The sequence below is a fragment of the Ylistrum balloti genome, unplaced genomic scaffold, assembly GCF_031769215.1.
Source record: "Ylistrum balloti isolate Yb309-2 unplaced genomic scaffold, AGI_CSIRO_Ybal_v1 Utg370370, whole genome shotgun sequence".
NCBI classification, from domain to species: Eukaryota; Metazoa; Mollusca; class Bivalvia; order Pectinida; family Pectinidae; genus Ylistrum; species Ylistrum balloti.
This window is the reverse complement of record NW_026782260.1, coordinates 1600766-1608895: the sequence shown is the minus strand read 5'-3', so window position 1 is coordinate 1608895 and position 8130 is coordinate 1600766.

The window sequence follows — 8130 nt, the reverse complement described above, 5'->3', positions numbered from 1 at the left end:
ATCTGAAATAATCCCAGGAAACTTCCAAAAAAATCTGACCTAATCCCAGGAAACTTCCATACATATGGGTATTGACTGTGCCCCACTGTTCAAGATCTTATCAAAACAGGAAACTTCAAAAATCTGACCTAATCCCAGGAAACTTCAAGTAAAATCTGACCTAATCCCAGGAAACTTCCAGTAAAATCTGACCTAATCCCAGGAAACTTCCAGTAAAATCTGACCTAATCCCAGGAACTTTCAAGTAAAATCTGACTTAATCCCAGGAAACTTCAAGTAAAATCTGACCTAATCCCAGGAAACTTCCAGTAAAATCTGACCTAATCCCAGGAAACTTCCAGTAAAATCTGACTTAATCCCAGGAAACTTCCAGTAAAATCTGACCTAATCCCAGGAAACTTCAAGTAAAATCTGACCTAATCCCAGGAAACTTCCAGTAAAATCTGACTTAATCCCAGGAACCTTCAAGTAAAATCTGACTTAATCCCAGGAAACTTCCAGTAAAATCTGACCTAATCCCAGGAAACTTCCAGTAAAATCTGACCTAATCCCAGGAAACTTCCAGTAAAGTCTGACCTAATCCCAGGAAACTTCCAGTAAAATCTGGCTTAATCCCAGGAACCTTCAAGTAAAGTCTGGTTTAATCCCAGGAACCTTCAAGTAAAATCTGACCTAATCCCAGGAACTTTCAAGTAAAATCTGACCTAATCCCAGGAAACATCCAGTAAAATCTGACTTAATCCCCAGTAAAATCTGACCTAATCTTCCAGTAAAATCTGACCTAATCCCAGGAAACTTCCAGTAAAATCTGACCTAATCCCAGGAAACTTCCAGTAAAATCTGACCTAATCCCAGGAAACTTCTAGTAAAATCTGACCTAATCCCAGGAAACTTCAAGTAAAATCTGACCTAATCCCAGGAAACTTCAAGTAAAATCTGACCTAATCCCAGGAAACTTCCAGTAAAATCTGACCTAATCCCAGGAAACTTCAAGTAAAATCTGACCTAATCCCAGGAAACTTCCAGTAAAATCTGACCTAATCCCAGGAAACTTCCAGTAAAATCTGACCTAATCCCAGGAAACTTCCAGTAAAATCTGACCTAATCCCAGGAAACTTCCAGTAAAATCTGACCTAATCCCAGGAAACTTCCAGTAAAGTCTGACCTAATCCCAGGAACCTTCAAGTAAAATCTGACCTAATCCCAGGAAACTTCCAGTAAAATCTGACCTAATCCCAGGAAACTTCCAGTAAAATCTGACCTAATCCCAGGAAACTTCCAGTAAAATCTGGACTTCTAAAATCCCAGGAAACTTCCTGACCTAATTCCAGTAAAATCTGACCTAATCCCAGGAAACTTCCAGTAAAATCTGACCTAATCCCAGGAAACTTCCAGTAAAGTCTGACCTAATCCCAGGAAACTTCCAGTAAAGTCTGACCTAATCCCAGGAAAATTCCAGTAAAATCTGACCTAATCCCAGGAAACTTCCAATCCCAGGAAACTTCAAGTAAAATCTGACCTAATCCCAGGAAACTTCCAGTAAAATCTGACCTAATCCCAGGAAACTTCCAGTAAAATCTGACCTAATCCCAGGAAACTTCCAGTAAAATCTGACCTAATCCCAGGAAACTTCTAGTAAAATCTGACCTAATCCCAGGAAACTTCTAGTAAAATCTGACCTAATCCCAGGAAACTTCCAGTAAAATCTGACCTAATCCCAGGAAACTTCCAGTAAAATCTGACCTAATCCCAGGAAACTTCTAGTAAAATCTGACCTAATCCCAGGAAACTTCCAGTAAAATCTGACCTAATCCCAGGAAACTTCCAGTAAAATCTGACCTAATCCCAGGAAACTTCCAGTAAAATCTGACCTAATCCCAGGAAACTTCCAGTAAAATCTGACCTAATCCCAGGAAACTTCCAGTAAAATCTGACCTAATCCCAGGAAACTTCCAGTAAAATCTGACCTAATCCCAGGAAACTTCCAGTAAAATCTGACCTAATCCCAGGAAACTTCCAGTAAAATCTGACCTAATCCCAGGAAACTTCCAGTAAAATCTGACCTAATCCCAGGAAACTTCCAGTAAAATCTGACCTAATCCCAGGAAACTTCAAGTAAAATCTGACCTAATCCCAGGAAACTTCCAGTAAAATCTGACTTAATCCCAGGAAACTTCCAGTAAAATCTGACCTAATCCCAGGAAACTTCCAGTAAAATCTGACTTAATCCCAGGAAACTTCCAGTAAAATCTGACCTAATCCCAGGAAACTTCCAGTAAAATCTGACCTAATCCCAGGAAACTTCCAGTAAAATCTGACCTAATCCCAGGAAACTTCCAGTAAAATCTGACCTAATCCCAGGAAACTTCCAGTAAAATCTGACCTAATCCCAGGAAACTTCCAGTAAAATCTGACCTAATCCCAGGAAACTTCCAGTAAAATCTGACCTAATCCCAGGAAACTTCAAGTAAAATCTGACCTAATCCCAGGAACCTTCCAGTAAAATCTGACCTAATCCCAGGAAACTTCCAGTAAAATCTGACCTAATCCCAGGAAACTTCAAGTAAAATCTGACCTAATCCCAGGAAACTTCCAGTAAAATCTGACCTAATCCCAGGAACCTTCAAGTAAAATCTGACCTAATCCCAGGAAACTTCCAGTAAAATCTGACCTAATCCCAGGAAACTTCAAGTAAAATCTGACCTAATCCCAGGAAACTTCAAGTAAAATCTGACCTAATCCCAGGAAACTTCCAGTAAAATCTGACCTAATCCCAGGAAACTTCCAGTAAAATCTGACTTAATCCCAGGAACCTTCAAGTAAAATCTGACGTTCTTAAAAAGAAGTTGGTAAAAGGGATGAACAGCAGATCGTGCCCTAAGCGAACCTAAGCCCTTTGGGTCGGATGAAACAGCAAAATAATGATAAGATAAAAATGAAAGCACAGTGATCTATGTTCTAAGTTGGATTTTATCAGTGAGGTATATTCAATATTCTACAAGTGAACACATAAACTTTTTATCAATTATAAAACTTCGACATATATGGACGGTCCATAGCTTTGCTCTCCCACAATCAATATTTGTTCCTTAATTTATCCAATCAGTGACATATGTACTCATTTGTATCTCATCAGTGACAAATTTCCTAAATGGTATGTGTATTCCACAAGTGATGTAGGTTGTCAATGGTATACCATCAGTAACATATGTTCTCAATGGTATCTGATCACTGACGAATAATTTTCTCCTTTATATCAAATCGGTAACGTATGTTCTATTCCACCGTGGATGTTATATTTCATCAGTGACATACATCATATTCCAGCAGTGGCATGCTTTATTCCACCAGGGACTTATGGTTTCATCCATCCGTGATGCATGTTTTGATATTTATACACACCCGGTGATGTCATATTCCACAAAGAAATATATTTAATTCCAGTAGTAATGTTATATAGCATAAGTAACAAGATTTATTCTACCAGAGACATGTTATATTCCATCAGTGACAAATGGTTTATTCTACCAGACATGTTATATTCCACCAGTGACAAATGGTTTATTCTACCAGACATGTTATATTCCACCAGTGACAAATGGTTTATTCTACCAGACATGTTATATTCCACCAGTAACAAATGGTTTATTCTACCAGAGACAGGTTATATTCCACCACTGACAAATGGTTTATTCTACCAGAGACATGTTATATTCCACCAGTAACAAATGGTTTATTCTACCAGAGACATGTTATATTCCACCAGTAACAAATGGTTTATTCTACCAGAGACATGTTATATTCCACCAGTGACAAATGGTTTATTCTACCAGAGACATGTTATATTCCACCAGTGACAAATGGTTTATTCTACCAGAGACATGTTATATTCCATCAGTGACAAATGGTTTATTCTATCAGAGAAATGGTTTATTCTATCAGACAGGTTATATTCCACCAGTGACAAATGGTTTATTCTACCAGAGACATGTTATATTCCATCAGTGACAAATGGTTTATTCTACCACAGACATGTTATATTCCATCAGTAACAAATGGTTTATTCTACCAGAGACATGTTATATTCCACCAGTGACAAATGGTTTATTCTACCACAGACATGTTATATTCCACCAGTGACAAATGGTTTATTCTACCAGAGACATGTTATATTCCATCAGTGACAAATGGTTTATTCTACCAGAGACATGTTATATTCCACCAGTGACAAATGGTTTATTCTACCAGAGACATGTTATATTCCATCAGTAACAAATGGTTTATTCTACCACAGACATGTTATATTCCACCAGTGACAAATGGTTTATTCTACCAGACATGTTATATTCCACCAGTGACAAATGGTTTATTCTACCAGAGACATGTTATATTCCACCAGTGACAAATGGTTTATTCTACCAGAGACATGTTATATTCCACCAGTAACAAATGGTTTATTCTACCAGACATGTTATATTCCATCACTGACAAATGGTTTATTCTATCAGACAAGTTATATTCCACCAGTAACAAATGGTTTATTCTACCAGACATGTTATATTCCACCAGTAACAAATGGTTTATTCTATCAGAGACATGTTATATTCCACCAGTGACAAATGGTTTATTCTACCAGAGACATGTTATATTCCATCAGTTATATACTATGTGTAGATTGATATTATTGTCATTCATTTTTACTATACATATATAAATGATACAATGTGTGTAGACGGCTTTTCCCTACCTGTTCACAACTACACTTATTGTGATCGTTTTACTACCCTGAAAAACAAACATTTTGGTTTATGTTTTAACAAGCATCAACACCCACAGAAAAGCTGAGAACATCAGTTGAATATAGCTAATTCTGAGTAGAATGTTTATTTCAAAAAATACAAGAAAAATCACAAGATTTAAAAAAATAACATGGATTAAAAATCTTTATTAGCATGTTTTTAATATGGACACATTGTGCAGATCTATAAAGACAAATGTATATACTGAAATGTCATTAAGATTCACTTTAGCTCATAAAACTGGACAGTTCAAACAAGCTTATAACTCATTGTTGGAATATCTCTCATGTTTGCTATGATTACTGTAAGCAGGTACATGACATTGTGCTTCATATTTCAAAAAAGCTGATCTCTTGTAAGGAACATTGTAATAGATACAAGGAAAATCTGATCTAACGAGAGACCTTGCCTGACAAACCTTAGGAAATAACTTTGTGTGAAAGTTAGTTCTGTATCCCGGGAAACTTATCCCTGTTTACAGAGCAGGATATTACTCTACACTACAAAACCATGCCCTGTTTAAGGGAGAAATTTGGCCCTTGTCCCTTGTATTCAGGAAAAAATAGTCCTGAATACTAATAATACTTGGACAAAAGGGTCAAAGGTTAAGCGGTGTTACCTTCATTATGCCAGACAAAAGGTTGGAACAGTTTTACATTCATTACGCCAGACAAAAGGGTCAAAGGTTAAACAGTCTTAATAATTTCCCAGTATGATGTGATACAATGCAGTAATTCAGTGATGTTCGTACTTTAAATCAATAAAGCAGTAAAACACTGGTTTTGTTGTTATTGATGTGAGTGCATTAAGTTCCTGGATACCATCTTTAGTTTTAACAATATACAAATTTTTGTAAAATTCCTAGTTCATAGGGTTACACAATAAAATGTTAAGATAGCTGAAATACAGCATTGAGAAATAATTGTCAGTGCTGTAGCAACACTATGCAGGCAACACTTATTTATAATAAATGTACATTTTACGATTTTGAGTGAACCGTCTTTATATTTCAAACCTGTACATTATACATAAAATTCATTCTTAACAAAGAATATCAAGCTTTCATAAAATCAGTAATTTCTCCCAAAACATTGGCGAGACTCCCTAGCAACAACAAATGTTGTGTAAGGTTTGGAGACAAGTTTGATGGTTTTCCTCTCTAGATATATATAGATCATTATTTAGGTATGATACCTAAAGTACTATCCAACACTTTCGTTTTGATTTGATGACAATGAGAACACATTTTTGTAGTGAAAGGGAATTGAGATAGAACACTTAGTTTTCGCTACAAAGAAGATCTAAATTTACATTACCGAATCACCTTAAACGTTTCTATCTATAACAAAATAGAATTTAAAGATGGCCTCTATCAAGGATAATTCCCTATACTACAGTGACTAACCATAAAATTTTGTAAGTGTTTTATAATAAAAATTTGATTTCTGTACATTCAACTACAAAGATATACTTAACAACCCTCTAACAAAGTAATAGACATCGTGATAAAATGGATCAACGAAGTCTAATTACTGGAGACAACAACATGGGATAATTCTTGTATAATATTTTATAACACCTCCTATCTAACAAGTATTGCTCTAAGTTATTGCTTTGAGAGACCAGCCTCCACTTCTGACTGTCTGCTTCATACACTAACAGTGCCTACCCTGATCATCAACATTTAAGTACACTTCTACCAGATCTTTTACAAGCTCAGACTGATTTTTGCAATCAATTATGCTCAATTGTCTTCAAATGATACTGAAAATGTCATGATTTTATTTTATGATTGTTATATAGAAAACCACAGGTATATTGAAACCCTATCTTGGTTTCTATAGAAACCAATCCATCCCTGACTTATATACAACAAGCTACTTTTAAAACCAACTACATGACATTCTCCACCAACCTAATCATGGCCAATATCTACATGTCATGATGATATTTTATAGATAGATGTTAAACCGATTAATATTTAATCTAAACTTTGTCAAACTTAATAGACAGATTTTAAACCTACCAATACTTATTGGTAACTCTGTCAAACTGGATAGATTTTAAACTTACCAATATGTATTCTAAACTTTGTCAAACTTAATAGACAGATTTTAAACCTACCAATATTTAATGGTAACTCTGTCAAACTGGATAGATTTTAAACTTACCAATATGTATTCTAAACTTTGTCAAACTTAATAGACAGATTTTAAACCTACCAATATTTAATGGTAACTCTGTCAAACTTGATAGATTTTAAACTTACCAATATGTATTCTAAACTTTGTCAAACTTAATAGACAGATTTTAAACCTACCAATACTTATTGGTAACTCTGTCAAACTGGATAGATTTTAAACTTACCAATATGTATTCTAAACTTTGTCAAACTTGATCAAAAGAGTTCAGCTCCATTGAACATGTTTGAGGAGGGTGTGAGCAAGGCTAGTAACACACCAAAACAAATGGTAATAGAAGACAATGACCCAAATAATATTGTGTTGAAAGTCCTTATTCCAGATCCCTAACCCACAAGATCAACAGTAAAAATAAACATGTTTTAAAAAAAAACAACCATCACGAGGGAAGAAAAAAATACAACTCCCAGTAAGAAATTTTGGCCATGAATAGTAGAAACAATGTATAATATATCATTTATAACTATGAACATGTATAAATATATCTATCTAAACATTTAACATACCCACTTCTTGAGCACAACTTAATATCATTCAAGGGAGATAACCCTTATGTATTAGATGGAATGCAATCTGAAGCTTTAGAGACTTCTGATGTAATGTTGGAATGTATGGATGTAATTTCTCAACTAAACACATCTACAAATTTGTTCTGAAAGCAGCAATGATATAATACTTATGACCTGTAAGAACTATACAAACTGTTATAAAAGGAACTCTTTGACCACACCATTTGATATGAAATATATTTGATCTGTATCAGCCATGTTTTTCGTGTGCTTTGGTGAAGAACATTAACGACTTTTCCATTTAAAGACAATGAAATAAATGCACACTTGTTTTATAAAACCGATAATATCTGTCTGGTTTCAGGTATTAACCAGAAGCCATAGTTTCTAACAATGTTCAAACTAAGGAAATAATTTGTTTTCGCAAGAAAAATAAAAACTGCTGGTGATTAAAAAAACACCAAAGCACCTTCAAAACATTGATGATACTTTGAGGAGACACGTGTGGTCCAGCAGTTCTGATTTGCTTGGTACCCATTACTACACTAGAATGGCTGCGTGTGATGCAGTCTTATTCATACAGAAATACAAAATTGGAATAATGTACATGCGAGAGTGGAT